Source organism: Miniopterus schreibersii (assembly GCF_964146895.1).
Source record: "Miniopterus schreibersii genome assembly, chromosome: 8".
In the NCBI taxonomy this organism is placed as follows: Eukaryota; Metazoa; Chordata; class Mammalia; order Chiroptera; family Miniopteridae; genus Miniopterus; species Miniopterus schreibersii.
Window position 1 is genome coordinate 60111883 of NC_138109.1, and position 19241 is coordinate 60131123.

General features: G+C 35.6%; 1 protein-coding gene across 3 annotated transcripts in view; it reads left to right on the forward strand.

Moving 5' to 3' along the window:
- The window catches only part of FNBP1L (formin binding protein 1 like), an 88425-nt gene that overhangs the window by 10594 nt on the left and 58590 nt on the right, over positions 1-19241 (forward strand). The gene's annotated exons all lie outside the window — the stretch shown is intronic.

Sequence of the window (19241 nt, forward strand, 5' to 3'; positions counted from 1 at the left end):
TCTTAGGTCTTAAAGGGCAAGGAGAAGGAATTGTTTACCTAACCAGGAGCTTTAAGATAGGACTGCCTGATAGGATCTGTGGCCTTTGTAGGGAACCTTGGGAATTTGCAGTTACCTGGCAGGGAAAGAGTTGGAGGAATAAAACCCTTGGCCTCACTTTCATTCTGCTTGTGCCTCCCATTGACCTAACCCAAGGAGAAGTTAGAGGGCAAGGGAAAACATTGATTCAGTCTACTGGGTCCAGAGAGCTATTGATGTAAGGTGGACAGTGATTCTGGAGGGAGAAACAGTAAGGAACTCAGACATGGTCTCTGCTCTGAAGGAGCCTACCATCCATCTGGGAAGATAGGTATTGAGCAAATTATTATAAATGGTATGAGTGCTAAGTACAGGGTGCTGTGGAAATGTGTAAGAGATGTACCTTCTCTAAGGAATGTTTCTCACACATCCTTGTTGTTTTTAAACAAAACAAAAAAGATCTCCGGTCCCTCCTCCAGAGATTTCTGATTTACTAGGTCTGGGATGGGGTTAGGGAATATATTTTAAAAAAAAATCTTACCCAGGTGACTCTATCAATACTTTCTTAGAGTTATTAAGAGGTCAGCCTGCCTTGTGCTTAGAATTTTGGGGTGGGGGTAAGTGGTGTGAGATGAAGCTGGAAAGATGGTGGGCAGAGTCTTGTAGGCCATTCTTGAAGATTTTTGACCTTATTCTAAGGTAGTAGATAGACACTGGGGATTTTCCCCCCCCCCAAGCTACCTTGCTAATGAAGAAATTCTAACTGGTAGTTGTATATATTAAAGTGACTGGTTTTCCCCATATTAATTCTGTATCTTGCTACCCTACTGAATTATTTTATTTTTTGTAGTAGTTTTTCAGTCATTTTCTTGAGTTTTCCAGGTATTATATCAGATCTACAAGTAGTAATACTCTGCCTTCTCTTTTTGCAATGTTTATACCTCTAAATTATTTTTCTTTTTAAATTGTGTTAGTATGTTAGTACATTAAAGCATCACATATCAGATGAAACACCAATATTGCAATAGTAATGCACAAATAGTATGTAGCTTATTCAATGTTCATTTGAAGCATTTCTTTCTTTCTTAGTAGACTATAAGTTCTTATTGCAGGATTTACTTTTAATTCTTTGTATCTCCCACCTAGGGTTAATTAGCTCCTAAACCCTGAACCTTACTTTTCACATTAGTAAAATAGCAGTAATTATACCTACCATCAGGTGAGACTAAATGAAATGATATATAAAGCACTCAACACAATACCTAGCACAGATGGTAGTTATTATTCATTCATTTAATCCAGTAAACCATTGAGTGTTGAGCTAAGTACTAAGGATATAATGTGAGCAAAAACAGGCATTGTAGAAAGGAGAGCTATTAATCAAATGAAAGAAAGGAGCAAAATTCTTTAAGATGATATCAACCTAAATACCTAACCCACCACTAGGTTCAGAGAGGGTCTCCCTGACAAAAGGATGTTAACAGAGATCTGAAAAATGATTATGAGCTAATAGGCAACAGGTGTGTGTGAGAGGACAGAAGAGTGAGTTTGGATAGGCGGTGTGGCATGTGCAAACATCAGGGTGTGAGAGCCTTTTTCAAATGGGAAAAAAACCCCCCAAAACAACCCATCAGTATGAATGAAACAAAACAAAACAAATACAGATAAAGACGTGTTGGTCGAGGTTGATGAGGCAGGCTGTTAGAGAAAGACGTGTTGGTCGAGGTTGATGAGGCAGGCTGTTATTCACAGAGCATTTTATTAGTTCATTTAAATCCTTAGACCCACTTAAGATGCACATATTGACATCTCCACTTTACCGATTAGAAAACTGAGGTGGAGAGGTAAAGTGCTTTGTCTAAGGTGACTCAGCTAATAAATGGCAGAGCTAGATTCGAACCCAGGCAGCCGTGCTCCAGAATCGGTGCTCTTAACAATTGTACTGTATTGCCTGACATGATCACTTTTGCATTTTGAAAAGATCACTCAAGCTACAATATGAAAAACAGATTAGAAGACAACTAGCAAGGGCTTGGAGAGACCAGTTAAAAGGCTACTGCAGTGTTCTAAGAAATGTAATTGTAATTTGGAGTAGAGTGATGACAGGGAAGATGAAAAGAAGTAGATGATTATCTGTTATACAAGATTAGTGTATCCTGGGTGAATAAATGAAAAATGAATGAATGAATGAGTGAAACACATGTATAAATGTGAAAATATATTTAGTCTCACTATATAGTATTTATAAGCAACAACTGATGAATTATCTGTTGGAATAAAAACTGAGGCAAATGTAAACCCATTTAGACTTATTTATGTTACTACCAACCTAGATTTTGATCTTAAATACATGAGAGAAAAAGATGTTAATCTATAAAATAATAGGCTCTATATGTTCATTCTACAAACTTTTCTGGGCACTTGATGCTATAAAGCTTTTCTAGTTCTTATTAGATCTTTAAATACTCTTTAGCACAAAAATAAATAATAGTACAGAGCTGGTAGTGCTTCTCAGATACGGGAGTAGAGCAAAGGAAAAGTGCTTTAAATAGAAATATAAGTGAATTTAAAGGGAGAGATCATGCACTGTAAAACTGAGAATCATAGTCATCCTGAGCAATAAAGGCAGGTGGGCAGAGAAGAAATACTTTGGTCCAATTTGAAAAATCTGTGTTTCTATGTGAGACATCTTACTGTAACCATATCCTACATTAGTGCATTTTGCAGTTAAGGCATTTTTATCCTAGAAAGTTAACGATGTAATAAGATATTAACATATTTTTAATATTCTACCTTTTGTTTTTTTTAATCAATTTTAATGCTTTTTATAATTCTAAGTACCATTGATAGTGGCATCAGCCCAATGCAGAGTGTCAGAGAAGCTGGTGGTAGCAGCAGTCTAAAAAATGGTGTTATGACTAAGTACAGCCAGGAAGGTACCTGGGTGGGGAGTAGCAGCAGCAGTGGGGGATTAGTTGCATATTGGGAATCATTTAAATGAGTAAATAAATATATTAAGGATAAAGGGAGCCAAGTTTCTCACTTTGGAGAAAAATACAATTATTGAAAGGTGGTATTAGATTAGAATTGGAGATACTGGTGTGAACTGATGGTTATGTGTGTGTGTGTGTATGTATATATGTATGTGTATATATATACATATACATATGTATATATTGAAATAAAGAGGAAAATGTGTAAGTCTATCTTTCTATCAATCAAATGTATGTGTATGTATATATACTCTAGATCTGTTCATTGAGAGGGCCTTGGAGTAGTGATACACTGGTAGCAATGAGTGTACCTAGTATCCACATTTTGGCTTCTGAATATTTTTCTCCACTAAAAGGAACCAGAGTTACTTGAAGACAATAGCTGATTCCAGGGCTGGGGCAAGAGAGTACAAGATGAGCCTAAAATATCTTGTGTCAGAAAGTAAGGACGTACTCAAAAAATGATGAGGACACGTGAAAAACAGATACCAACTTAAAGGGGCTCCCACTGGCCAAATGTGGGACAATTTGAGCGTAAAAATAAATGATGATTGTGAGTGGTAATCCATGGAATAAAATAGGAACCCATGAGCCCACACAGATATAGAAAAATAAAGGAATAAATTGAAAATTTGACGAGGAGAAAGATATTTCATAGTTAATCACAAAGGGGAAATAGCAACTTTACACTGGAGAGGCCTTAATCAAGTTACCACCTTAAGTGATCAGTTAGCATCAGCATTAATGGGACTAACTGAAGTCTTGTGCCACCTGGTTGGATACATTGAAAAGGACACTGCATCATTTCCTGCCAGAGATGCTGGAAATCATGCATCCTGATCATGGGGAAAGATCAGACAAACTCAAATTGATGGTCATTTAACTGTCTTGAAACCCTCAAATGTCATAAAAGATAAGGAAAGACTGAGGAACTTTTACAGATTGAAGGAGACTAAAGAAACACAACAGTAATTGTAACATATCATTCTAGACCTGGTCCTGTTGTTGTAAAGGACATTGTTGGACCAATTGAGAAAACTTGAATAGGGTCTGAGAATTAGATGATATTGTTGTATCATGTCAATTTACTGATTTTGATGGTTGTGTTTTTTGTTATGTAGGAGATTGTCTTTGTAGAAAATACACACTAGAGCATTTGTGGGTGAGAAAAAAGTAAATGGGAAGTTTGAGAAGTAGAAACACCAAATATATAGACACAACTCTGTAGAAATTTGCTAAGAAAGGAAGCGGAGAAAGGGGCTAGATGGAGACACAGAGTAAGGAACTTTCTTGGTTTTGCGCCCCCCCCCCCCGCCCCCATCAGTGATGTTACGGGATGGATGTTTATGAATGAGAAAGATCTAAAGGAAAGGGAAAACTCTAATGCAGGAGAAGGTATAATTCAGAAGTGCACATAAGAAGGAATTGATCTTGGGAACCGGGTCGAATGGAACAGAGAAGGCAGTGTACATGTTGATGGCTTAATGATTTGAAGATGTGGTAATCACCTATAGATTTTTTCAGTTTTCCCTGTGAAAACAAAATCTAAATCAACAGCTAAGAATGAGGAAAGGAAAGCTGGAAGTAGCAAACAGTCATTGTGAAGAATAGGAGAGTGAACAGACCAGGAAAACGTAATAGGATTGAAGGGCAACCCTGAGGCCATCATGAGGTTTGTGGTCAAAAATTTAAAAGTAAAACGGAGCCGTATGAATGGCTGTTTTTCTGTAACCACCTCAGCTGAATGGATTATGGGCACATGGAGGAAGCAGACAACTGGATATAACCAGGGTTGGGATTTTATCAGAGTACAGCAAAGCAAGAGAAGGGCAAAGGAGTTGAGGATGCTTGCAAGAAAGTGATTATTATAGACTAAATAAGACTACCCAACACTGACCCTCTCACCTTTGATGTTATATCAGAAACGGGGACTTAATTTCTTACTGGCTTATTTTTATTTCTAAGGCCTTCATGAAAAGAAGTAACTACTTTGACTCCCCAACAGTAACTAAGTAATCAGACTTCCTACAGAGTGCTAATTGTATTAAGATTACTTTTATTCTTTATTACATTAAAGAATGCTGGGAAACCAAAGAGTTTTCCCTTTTAAAAAACAATAAATTTTAAAGATCTTACTGGCTTTATTCAGTGATTCTTGAATCAGGCAGCATCCAACCTAGCAGATAGAAAGGAGCTCCAGTGAGCTATACAAAATGAGACTTCCATAGGCAGTAGAGAGCAGGAACAAGTAAGTTATGCTAGACAAAAACTTAATTGGTTATTGCAAGATTACTTTCTTTTAGGGGATGGCTAGAGTTTTTCAGGCAGATTACCTAAGTAGTGCTCATCAGGAGATTCCTGATTGGTTTAAGATTCCATTTCTGGAATCTTGGTTTGCTAATGTGGGGCTTAGCATAAATGACTCCATTTTGGGCCTGCTGTCTTGTTTATAAATACCCCCCCCCCCCCAATAAGCTTTATCTGAGGCAGAAACATTAAATGTTACCTGGATATATTACAATTTAAAAACTGTTAAGTTCTTAGATTCTTTTTCCTTATACCAGAAATGTTCTTATGGAGGTCAGGAGTCCCCCTTACTAGTGTTTCTTGACATTCAGTTCTCATTTCTAATTTCAAGTTTTGGCAGTTGTCGTTTCCTCTTTAGTATGCTACGCAGAATCTCATCACCCCCATTTTTCATCCTTTAAAGTTTAAAACACTCTTGGCTTCATCTTGATTACGTACGAGTCTTAAATCTGTGTGGGCTCATAAAGGGCACACCCTACCTCTCTCACCTTCTCTTCCCACCCAGGTCAGTTCTTCAGAGCATTCCTGTTCTAAGTAGCTTTCAGGTAATTTCTGGGCCTCCAGTCTCTGCATTACCAATGTATTTTTCAAAAGAAGCATAGTCCAGGGTTTCTTAACCTTGGCTGTATTAACATTTTGGCTGGAAAATTCCTTGTTGAGGCAGAGGTGGAGTTGACCTGTGCGTTGTAAGAGGGTTAGCAGCATCTAATCTATAATCTGTATCTGTAGTTTAAGGAAGGACAATCATTCTTTCTCAAAAATCGTATTGTGGATAACAACACAAAACTCCTTTGAAAAGTTAAAAGTCAAAAGGTCCTCAGGCAAAGAGCAGTCGAAGCCTTGGATTTTTGGGTCCTGACAGCTTGCTTTCCCCACTATTACTCTCACCTGGTAGCATGTTTAAATTTACTTAAGAGTTGGGGCACATGCCACCTTAAAAAAAATCTTTTAAAGTTTATTTAAAATGAGATCAGGATTTTTGATATATTGAATGTGTGATACAGCTTGTTCATTATATCATTGTGTGTGATATCTTCATGAGAATTAAAGAAAATATTCAGTTAAAAAAAAGTCAAAGGTCTGTAAAACTGAAGTCAGTATTTGATTGTTCCAAATTAGTAAAAGTAACATATCAGACACTTAACCATATATGCTTTACAAATATTTATTTACTTTTAATAAAAACTACTATGTAGGTATTATTATCCCCTACTTTACAGATGAGGGAAGCGAGACACACAGATTAAGTAGTTTGAAGAGCAAGAGGTGGGATTGAGATTCAAACCCAGATAGTCTGGCTATAGGGTCTGAACTCTCAACTACTCTGCTATTCTATCTTCTGTAGACATTACTGGTGGCAAGTGTTCAGTCTTTGATTAACCTTCATCTGCCAACAAGGTCTCTCAAAATGAACAGGTGTAAACTGAAAACAAACACACGCCACACATTAATATAGAAATCAGCTGAAGAAAAACATTTGGAAAGTAAACCTGCTATTGAAAACTTAATGTCAGCTGTATTCTAGAGTCAAATGTTAGGGACTTTATTGTTCTCTGTTACAGCTCTTGGTGACTGAGAAATAGATGTGCATTATTTACTTTTGTTTTGAATGTTTTTTTCAACACGGAAAAGGTTCTTGTGCTGAAATCATGAGTGTGGCATATTAAACCTATTACTCTATTCTATGTTTAACTATGTACATTTTGCAGAATTTTGAAACCTTTCCCAAGAGAAGAAAAATAGTTTAAAAAAATATTCTGAAGTAAAATTTGCTTTATTCAACACATTTATTGAGCATTTACTATGCATAAATACCGTGCCAAGCACTTTCTTAGCTTATTCTTACAGAGATTTAAAACCACAGGGTTTAAAATAAATCACATTCTCCAAAACTATGCTATGATAGTAACTCTTAAATAACAACACTCTATATGCCATGGTGGTCCCAGGTCAACACCTAGATGTTGCCTTAGTTTCAAACTGGTTATCTTGCCTGTGTTTAGTATTTTCATCACCCCGGAGAACTGTGGCCTTACTACTTTCCTAGTACCTGCCAACACTCCAGATCCTGACATACCATTGTTCTTAGTACACCTTATCCATTGAGGTGTGAGGTGTACTGTTCTTAGTACATCTGCCAAATAAATAGACATTGAACCCCAAGCACGTTTCTACTTGATTTCTAAAAGCACTTGTTCCTGGAACTTTTTTTGCCCAGATGGGCCAGATTTAACATTACTGTTACCAAGAGCTGCCTAAATCATACTTAAGTTTATATATACTATGGATCATTGTCCCCAAACTCAACTCTACATCAAAATTCCTGGGCATCTAATCCTAGAGACTGAGTCCATAGATCTGGAATGAAGCCCAGGATTCATTATTTTTAAAGCTCTTTACTTGTTTTTTTATCTAAGAATCAGTGTTTGGGAATCTTTGCTTTGGACTGTTGATTTTCAAATGCAGGTCCCACAACAAACGTTCCACTAATACTGCATAAAATGAGAAAAATAAATACGTGGTGATTTTTAAAAGTAAGCTACTAATCATGCTAATTGAAAGGACTGTCTTACATCGTCTGAGATTTTATCTTGGGGGGTATTGTATTAAATTGCTTGTTTTATAAAATGATGGTGAGTGGAGGCAGTAATTTATGTGTGTTTTTTTTAAAGTAAAGAGGTTAAAACAAACACAAGGTTGACAATTTTTTGTCAGTCCCTAAAATTTAATTTGAAATTGTACTGGTTTGTGAAATTCAAAAGTCCAAGAAGAGCTCCTTGCCTTAACTAACTGCTTAACCACTAGGTCAATAAGAAATCTGGGCAGTGTTCCCAGGGGCCAGTTTTCCTTGGCTGTTCACGCTTCTTGCTTCCCACCGCAGATAGCTTCATACTGCGCCCTATACTTTATAACTCGGACACTTGATAAGTGTCTCTTTTGCAGGGGCATTCAAGCTCTCCCACCTCATATTAAAAAAAATTAATGTGTATAGGTTATTAATTTGTTATTGATAATGATGACATTTAGACTAAGTAAAATAAAGGAATTTTTAGTAATTTTAAAAAGCAGTAAAACTGCAATCAACTATATTCATAGAAAAGTGAGAGACTCAGTACTTTTCAAAGGTTTAACTATCATCAAGGACTACAGCATTATGTTATGGCTCAAATCCATGCTAAGATTTAGATAGTGCAACTTTCAGTGTTTATTTTAGCAATTTTATGAAAGAGAATGTACTTTTCAAGCCTGGTGGACACAAAAATTACACAGAATTGAGCCATTCAGAAATTCCTGGGGAGTTCTGAGATGTATATAGCCATTTCCAAAAATATAAAAAATCGTATTTCTTATGGGAAGTTTAATTTTGACTCAAGTTTTCTTTGATTCAACAGTCACACTGACAGGAAAGATACTTGATGATTCAGATATATCCTGAGGTTTGCTTTCCAAGGGCTACCATTGAATCATTCATCAAAATTTGTAACTCTTCTAAATCTCTTTATTTTCCCTTCAGAACACTGCAGTTCTTCACAGTTATGGTTTTACTGAACTCAGGACAGTTCACAAAGAGAAATGAATAAACATCTAGTAGCCACTTGCTTCATGTATTTACCAACCTAAGTCTGAATACCTTGGACAAATGAACAGTACTGTTTTTTTCCTGTGGTGTCAAGTGGAAAGATTCCTAATTCTGTACCTCTGAGAACCCATTTCTCTGTATATAATATAAAGATAATACTACTGACTTTATAGAGTTGTGGGTGAAGATTTAATGAGATAATGCATATAAAGTTTCTCGACACTTTATATTTTCTTTTTTTAATTATTATTATTTTTTATTTTTATTGATTTCAGAGAGGAAAGGAGAGGGAGAGATAGAAACATCAATGACAAGAGAGAGTCATTGATCTACTGCCGGGACCGGGACTGAAACCTGGGCATGTGCTCTGTCTGGGAATCGAACTGTGATCTTTTGGATCATAGGTCAGTGCTCAATCGCTGAGCCACGCCAGCTGGGCCTGACACTATATTTTCTTACTGATAACCCTGAGGGTCCTGCAAGTTGGGTCTTTAAAAGTCTTCTAATTTTGAAACCTAATTTAAGGAAGTAGCTTATTAAATTTCTTCAACAAGTTTCCACATAATAAAATTTCCATACTGTATTTCCAGTTAGCACAAGTGGAAATAATGGTTAAGGTAGAATTTGAAAAAAATTCATAATCCTGATCACTTCCTCCAATGTATGATGTTATTAATCTTACTTTCGTTACCATAGAAAACTTCCAGATAAGTGCTGCAGTGGAAGTGCATAACCAATAAGCAGCTGAAACTTCCCCCTTATTGTGAGTGTCCCTCCATATTGTAGAATATACTTCTTTATTTCTTTCTACTTTTGGAACATATGTTTTTATTGATTTTTAGAGAGAGAGGAAGGGAGAGGGGGAGACAGAAACATTGATTTGTTGCCTCCTGCAACCTGGGTATGTGCCCTGACTGGGAATTGAACTGGCACCATTTTGATGCACGGACGATGCTCAATGGGCCAGGGCACTTCTTAATTTCTGTATAAACAATTAGATAGGTCTCAGAGGTCCATGTGTGTTAATCGCCTCCCCTCCACTGGGTAAAAATCTCAGGCATTCTTTTGTTGGGAACTACTCCCTGAATATTAAGTATACCATAAACCTAATGTTTATTACCATTACCAGCCTGTCAGTACTCATTTGGTATTAACATCATTAGAAAGGAACACAGTATTGATGCTTGAAATATTTAAGAATGTTTAAGAGGAAAAATTAAGGAAACTAATGACCTGTTAATTGTGGGATGAAAGTAGTCAAAATTTTTAACCATTTTATTAAATCACACTTGTAAGCCTGTACATTACATTCCTGTGCTAAAATGAAGGCATAGCCTTAGCTGATTTGGCTCAGTGGTTAGAGTGTCACCCCGCAGACTGAATGGTCCTGGGTTTGATTCCAGCGAAGGGCATGTTCTTCTGTTGCAGGCTTGATCCCTGGCCCCAGTCTGGTTGCATGCAGGAGGCAACCGATAGACGTGTCTCTCTCACATAGATGTTTCTTCCTCTCCCCCCCCTTCACTCTCTCTGAAAAGCAATGGAAAAAAATATCCTCAGGTGAGGATTAAAAAAATAAAAAGTAAAAATAAAATCAAGGCATAGTAAAATTCAAGAGAAATTTGAGGTTAAAAACATTTTACTTCTGAGCTGGAAATAAAACAAAAAGTACAGACTGATATCTAATTATAATACTTTTTTTTTTATCACCTTACTATATTTCTTTGACAGCTATGAATAAATGGTCTAATTCGGTATAATTGTTAGTAATTTTCCTCAATCCTTTTTGGAAATAGGGAAATATATTAAAAAAAGAAGAAAAAGGGAAAGTGTTGGTCTATATGTAAAATTGCAGTCTATTTCATTTGAATATAAATCTACCAGAGAAACCCTGAAATTTTTTTATTTGCCTTATTTCCATCTCTTAGCTGCTAAAATTCCTCCATGTGTGTACTTTTCTCCTCGTATATCTTTTGTTACTCCAAATATATGATGTATTTCATATAGCAAACAGAAGGCATTCCTATTCTTTTGACAGTTATTTTGCTATCAACATTAAAGGTCTAGGTAAGAATTTTAATAGTCTTCCTTTCACTGCATAGATATAATACTTGTAAGTATACCTTCATGTATAGTATAAGGCTTACTCCAGTGTTTTAGGAGTAAAAAAGAGTCAGTCTTAATGTGAAGTTCTTTTAAAAAGTCTGAAATTGTGTATTCATTCAGAATACTATGTATAGTAATGGTATATGGAAATGAAAGCTAGTAGCAGCTATCCTACCTACTCACAAGATAATTTTTGAGGTTGAAATAAGAATCACATAGACCAAATATGAAAAAAGCAGACTGGCCATGTAAATTTAAAGTGTATTATTAATAGTGCCTAGTTTATGTTAATGTACAAGATAATTCATTTACTTGACCATTTCCCTTTTACTCAGTGTATCCCACTAATATAATTATATTACATACAAGAAAGAATAAAGAACAGCTAAGTCATGTATGTACTTTCTGAATATTCCTGCTTTGAATTTAAGAGAATCTTCTGGTTACATTAATGTACAATACTTTTGTATCTGTCATATAAAAATTTATTATCAACATTAATTATAATTTTTTAATTCAAAATATTAAGGTTTTCCAGTAGTACTTCTGAAAATGAACTACAAAAGTTCTTTCTGTACCAGTTCTGCTTCTTCCAAAATATAATAGATCATGTAGAGATATAGCTAAAGTACCTCAGTATTTAAACCATAATTATATGCTAAGAGTAGTATGAGGTCACTCTTTGGAGTTATTCCAATGAATATACCAACAACTAAGTATTTTTTTCAGATTAGATTAGAGCCAGGAAGTCCATTTGCTCTCTAAATAATAAATACAGTCTGAGAGCATTTACTTAACTAAGTGTACTGATTTGAAGGAGCAAAACAGGAAAAACTAATTAAGACATCTGGATACTTGATTCAGCTCTGTTACTGTGGGCAAATAATTTAATCTGTAGGCTTCAGTTTTCTCATCTGTAAATAGAGGTGATCTTTGAAGTCCTTTCTAGCCATAAAGCCTATGATTAGATTTCATACTTATGATTATGGAATCGATTAAGAGTCTAAAACAGAGGAAAGGGAAAGAGACTAGAGTAAAAAGAAAAATGAGCCCAGGGCGGTTAGAGAGTTAAGAAACCAAAGAGAGACTATGCAAAGCAATGCTTATTAGCTCTGTTCTAGGTAATTTTTATGTTAAAATATGAATACATATACATGAAAACGAGTTCTGTTTTTAACTCTCCTTTTTGCTAGTCATGTTCTCTGGTCCCAGGACAAAGGATAAAATGTCAGCTCCAGGAGAATGATACTGTTATTGGTATGAGGGCAGAGTACCAGTAACAGGGAGTGGTCCAGGATAGTAAATAGCAAGGACTACAGTGAAAGATGACCGTGGAATCTGAGCCAGGGTAAAAAAGTATGATATAAAGAAAACTAGATTTAAAGTAGTTAATCCCAAACTGTAGCTCTGGCTTTATCCTTAAGTAACCATTGAATAACCCTAGGCTCAAGTTGGAGATTTGGGGTGCAGAGTAGTGATGAATAGAGAGGCTAATGTGAGATAGAAATCAAAATCAGTAGGATCCCAGAGTTACAAAGAACTGTGAAATGAGAGGGACAGGTGGGAAGATGGAACATCAATATGGATGCTGTTATGTTACCAGATATTGTAGGATTAAGGAAGGTGTTAGATGACATACATATCTCCCTTCACACAACAGATATGTTCTGATAGTGTGCAAATTTATTTTGGATAAATAAAATCACTTTAATTGTGCTCAGAACACATCATTTTAAAGGACTCCTGCTGAGAACAATTACCTTTTAATTTTATTGAAATACAGTATTCATTGACTTTGCTTTGACGACATAAAACCTGGATGTTGATCCAGATTCAGATATACGAATCTGACCACTAAAAACTGTTAACTATCATTACTGTATTTAATATTATTCTGGGAGTACTAGCCAGTACAAGCTCAACTTGTATTTACTTGTTTAATTAAATGAATGAATGAATAATAGCCACCAGTGTCCAGCACTGCATTGAATACTTTATTTAAATTTCATTTAATATTCTCAGTTTAGAGTCCAGTTTTATAGCTGTGGAAACTGAGGCTGAGAGATCAAGAGCTAGTAAATGATACAGAGGTAGGTGGGAGATACAAAGAATTATAAATAGATCCTATACTTAGAGCTTATTGTCTACTAAAAGCTGAATAAATGCTTTAAGTGAACATAGAAAACATTAACATGCTTCTCGTGCATAGTTATTGCAGTATTGATGTTGGATCTGCTATACCATGTGCTATTTGAATGTATTGATGTATCACTGTTTTTGTTGGTATAATGCAGTTCTTTTGGAATTTAAAAAATCTGAATCATTTGCATCTTGAGATATGCCCAGCTAGTTATATACTTTATGTTAGAATTTCAGACTAAACAAAGGTCACTCTTCTATAACTCCATAATTTTCAAGAGGAAGAAGAAAATAATTGATAAAGCATAGCTCTGTAGCAAGAATAATTGTAATTTAATTCAGAAACTTTCTGAATAAGTAGAATATGAACATGAAAGTACTAAAAATTATATAGGTCACTGTTTTGGAACCCCCATCTCTCCATGCTGAAACTAACGGAGATAAAGACCAAACCAAAAATGCTATTTTGAACTAAAAGACATAGATCTCTATCAGTAAAAAAGATTTTAGTCCCTGTTAAGACAACAAGACTGTTCAAAAGATATTCTCAGCCCGGCAGGCTTGGCTCAGTGGTTGAGCTTCAGCCTAGGATTGTGGTTCAATTCCTGGTCAGGGAACATGCCTGGGTTGCAGGCTCCATCCCCAGTCGGCATGCAGGAGGCAGCCATTCAATGACTCTCTCATTGATGTTTCTCTTTCTCTCTGAAATCAATAAAGATATATTTTAAAAAAATTTTTTCTCAGAAGTTTGCAAGAGATGAGATTACTTGAAGGGTAAAGCGTCAGAGGAAAATATGTGGTCTTAGTTTGTAGCTGTCTCCTAACTGCTCTCTTCAGATAGGGTATTGCATATACTGGAAAACTTTGCATAAGAATATGTGCAATAAAAATGATGCTAATTGGTGGAAGATTACTTTGTGAAAAAAGGTCAAATGAAGCTTTATTTTCAGGTTTTTTAATTAAATGGCCATCAATTTAGTTCATTTTAGAATATTTTATTACATATGCTAGAGTATGTTAAAATAACCATGTATGTTCACATTCATATTTTATAAATTTTTATATTTGCATTTGCCATTTTTTATATTCTAATTTTATATTTATAATATAGTCTATATTTTAAGTGCTTTAGTTTTATTGATTTTTTAATTTTTGATTTTTAATTTTTTTGTTAACCCTTACCCGAGGATATTTTAGAGAGAGAAACATTGATATGTGAGAGACACGTCCATTGTCTGCCTCTGCCTCCCATGGTTGGAGTCAGGGATCGCACCTGCAACCCAGGTTCGTGCCCTTGACCAGGAATCAAACTGGAGACCCTTTGGTGCACAGGCCAACACTCTAACCACTGAGCCACAACGGCCAGGGCAAGTTTTACTGATCTTTTTTTAAATAGTTATGAATTCTGACAACTTTAAAATACTGTTACTGAAACTGATATTTCAATATTAAATGAAATAAATGTCAAAATAAATAGTGGTATTAAAGTTAGTGTTTTAGTATTTTATTTAAATGAAATAAATGCAGAAAATAGTTTTGTAATAGAAACTGTACATATGTATTCCATACACTCTTGGAGGTTTGATATGTTTTACAATAAAAAAAGAAAATTAATTTAAAAATGTACTGCATAAACTATGCTTTAGATTTTATTATTTAGAGAAAAGAGAACTTTAATGAATTCATTTGTTTTAGAAGCATATGGAATAAGAGTTTTAAAAATTTGTTATCTTTCTGGAAATGTTTTATATTAAGCTTTATACATGATCTGTTTAGAAATTTGTAGCTAAGAAAAACCTCAGCTGTGGCTTATCAAAGAACTACATAGTGAAATTATTTCAGAAATTAGCGAGGTGTTTTTCTTTCTAAAAAGGTGGCCACTTTTTAAAAAGGTAGTCTCTTTATTGAACTTAGAAGGGCATTTGCTAACAGCAGAAGAGTTCATGCTCTTGCATCCCTCAGGGTTAGTAATATACATCTCACTCAGTGGAATTTGTAGATTGGCAACACAGGATTTCTGTATCTTATGTATCACATAATTTGGTTGACAAGGATGGAGAGAATTTGGATAATAACATACTTAATTTTGATAGCCACCTCTTGTTGTTTTTTTATAATGAACAGTATGGACTTAGGTGCGTGCTACTGTCCTTTTTGATCTTGGATGATTTTAACAGAAGTGTTGAAAAATTTTCTTTTCTTTTTGCGTTTGATTATGTAGTTCCTTCTTCCTGGAATGCCTTTCTCTCTTGTATCTAGGTGTCCATACCTATATTCAGGACCCAATTTAAAATTTATCTGCTTACTCATTGCTGACATACTCAGTGGTGAAAGATTGAAAGATTTTCCTTTAAGAGCAACACAAGGGGCCTGCTCTCACCACTTCTATTCAGCATAGTGCTGGAGGTTCTAGCTAGAGAATTATGCAAGAAAAGAGAGAAAAGATACCCAAATCTGAAAGTGTCTACTGAGCACAAAAGAGTCAGGAGGCTTTGGTTAAATAAATGATAAAGATTTATTTAAGGGCCTTTGGATTTGCAGATTGGGAAGGCAACTAGGAAATACCCCCAGTGTTCCAAAGAAGAAAGAAAAGTTAAGAGGTTCTATAGTAAAAGTCACATTCTTGAGAATATAGTAAAAGTCACATTCTTGAGAAGAAATCAGCCATGCATTCTTAGCCTTTGGATTAGTTCAGAATGGTAATCAGCCAGATGTCAGGTGGTCTGGATGATGGATGTCAGGTGATCTGGCTACATGAACATTCTTTCTAAGTTCTACAGAGGGTTATCAGAGGATTATCTGTGGGATTTATATATCTCTAGGTACAACTGAAAAGTTAATGTTTAAGTTCTCAGGCTAGTTAAAGCAAGAATGGAATCGTTTTCTCATGGCTCTGCCTACTTAATTTTAATAACTTAGCAGCTTGACCATAATGACTCCATTTTATTTCTTTAGTCTTAAGTGGGAGAAGTAAAATGATCTCTGTTTGCTGATGATGCAATCTTATAGGTAAGAAACACTAAAGATTCCACAAGAAAACTTTTAGAGCTAATAAATTAAGTAAAACTGTAGGATACAAAATCAACATGCAAAAATCAATTGTGTTTTTATACAATAACAATGAACAGTCTGAAAGGAAATTATGACAACAATCTTGTTTATAATAGCATTAAAATTAGTAAAATATTTGGGAATAAATGAAAGACTTATCCATCAAAACCTGTAAAACACTGCTGAAAGAAAGAAGACACAAATAAATGGACAGACATCCATGTTCATGGATTGAAAGACTTGACATTCCCCTATGTTCCTTTATGTCTCCATCTCGATTTCTTATTCCTACTGATACACACGCCAACTTTCCCTCCCTCCTTTAACAGTCAATATTATGGTGATCTATACCTAACCCAGTCAGTTTCTCTTCAGTATTTCCAGTCAGCCTAGTCCACATCCCTGCCTGTTCACGGAGCATTGTTGACAGCGTCTGTGTTCTATTTCTGACCTCTTGGAAGGAAGCAGGGCAGGGCTTGTGGGACAGTGTTTATAAAGTAATGTCCTAGGCCTTCACATTCACTCACTATTCATGCACTTACCCATAGCAACTCCTAGTCCTGCAAGCTCCATTCATGGTAAGTGCCCTATACAGGTGTACCATTTTTCATCTTTTATACTGTATTTTTATTGTACATTTTTAATTTTAAGATGTTTAGATACATAATACCACGGTGTTATAATTGCTTGAAGTATTCAGTACAGTAACTGCCACACAGGTTTGTAGCCTGGAAGCAATAGGCTGTACCATATAGCCTAGGTGTGTAGTAGGCTATATCATCTATGTTTGTGTAAATGCACTCTATGATGTTTGCACAATGATGAAATCACCTAATGACACATCTCAGAACGTATCTATCTTTAAATAATACATGACTGTATTCAGAATTACAGACATAAAGTAGAATGAAGGGAGGAGAGCATGAGGGGTTATTTTTTAATGGGTACAGAGTTTCAGTTTTATAAGATGAAAAGAATTATGGAGATGGATAGTCATTTTGGTTGCACAGCAGTGTGAATGTACTTAATGTCACTGAACTGTACTCTTGAAAATTGTTAAGATGGTAAATTTTATATTATGTATATTTCTTTTTTTTCTTCTTTTTTAAAATATATCTTTATTGATTTCAGAGAGAGGAAAGGAGAGGGAGAGAAAGAGAGAGAAACATCAATGATGAGAGAGTCACTGATTGAGCCCGCAACCCGGGCATGTGCCCTGACTAAGAATTGAACCCCGATCTCCTGGATCCTAGGTCGACGCTCAACCTCTGAGCCATGCCCGGCCGGGCTGTTATGTATATTTCATTATAATTTACAGAATGACATTGTAAGGAATTAGTAAAATCTCTACAGTTGAAAAATTTTTTAAAAAGGGGAAAAAAGCCCTAGCCGGTGTGGCTCAGTGGATAGAGTGTCGGCCCTTGGAAGAGTTTTGGGTTCGATTCCTGGTCACGGGCATTAAAAAAATAAAAAATAAAATAAAAAGGGAAAAATATCCTAGGCATCTATTGGCCTAACTAATCAACTGCAGTAACAGTTGTAACATGGTGTTTAGAGATACCTTTGTTTTATTGTAGCTTCATATTTGGAATTAGATGTCCATTTAAATTTTACTTTATATAAGAGTACATAACTATGAATAGCAAGTTTATTTTTTATTTCAGAGTTTTTGCTTGCTTTTAACGAATTAAAAGTTAACTTTACAGACCTACAGTAGAACTTTAACCTTGACTTCAAATTCTGTTTTTAGCATATTCAATAAAACCCTGCCATAGTGTGACAAGTGAGATCCAAATTTTTTTTTTTTTTTTATATCTTTATTGATTTCAGAGAGAGGAATGGAGAGGGATAGAGAGATAAAAACATCAATGATGCTAGAATCATTGATCGGCTGCAGCCCACAACCCGGGCATGTGCCCTGACCGGGAATCAAACCCGGATCATCTGGATCCCAGGTTGACCCTCAACCGCTGAGCCACGCCCGGCCGGGCATCCAAAAATTTTAATTGCATAAAATACAGTGTAAGGTTTGTGAAAATGTTACTTAGTTTGTTGTACTGTCAGAAAAAACACAAAAGTAGAGATGGTGAAGAATTGTACCTAATTGATACTTCTCTGAAGAGAGAAGGTCTCAAATGATCTTGTTTGTGTTCTTTCATTCCCTACCTTACTCTCTGAAGGACTTGAAACTTGTTGCTTTTTTGAGAATAAGAGCAAGGCAGAGGACAGGAAGCATTTACATTGTATTCAGATTTGTATACCCTCTTGCGTCTTTGTTTTTATTCAGTGACATTATGTTTGTTAGCATTATTAGAAACATGACATAAGAGTACCCTTTTGATTTTCAGAAACAGGGTTTTGTTCCCAAAGATTTAACTTAAATTTGTTGCATTTAAAGAAACTTCAGATGTATTAATTTGGGTTCTCTGAGAAGTAGCCACCCAAACGGGATTAAACCAAGAAATCCATTAGAGGGAATACTTGTGAGAAGAAATGGAGAGGGAGCCAGAGGCAGAAAAAGCTGTAAGACCACAAGCCAAGTCTGACCTTGATGGAGGAAGAGAGGGAGGAAGGAAGGAAGATTGAGTAGGAGCAGCTTAGGTTGCAGTGAAATTTTAAGGAGAGTTTGGCAAGGCTTTGGAGAGTCCTTGAGCCAGATTCACTTGTCAGAAGTCCTTGGACTCCCTGAACCAGATCTGTCTTTGTATCCTTCCCTGCCTTTCTCAGTCATTGTGTGGGAGCAGCTGCAGTCCTATCAGCTCTGTTCCCTGTGGTTAGAAATTTGAGAGGCACATTCTCATAGTCTCACCATCATTTTCTCATAAGTTATTTTTTGTTCTTTATGTGGAATCTATTATGACCTTCTAAATCATTGTCTTTAAAAGACATGGCTCTATTAATTAAGACCTTTGTGTATTGACACAAAGGTGAAACCATACTTGGAGAAATTGAAGAATTGTATTTTTTTGGTGTTGTCATATATTTGGTGCTTATTGATTTAAATTATGAATGCAAAAGAAGGAGGGGTTCTCTGTTCCCCCCCAAACCTC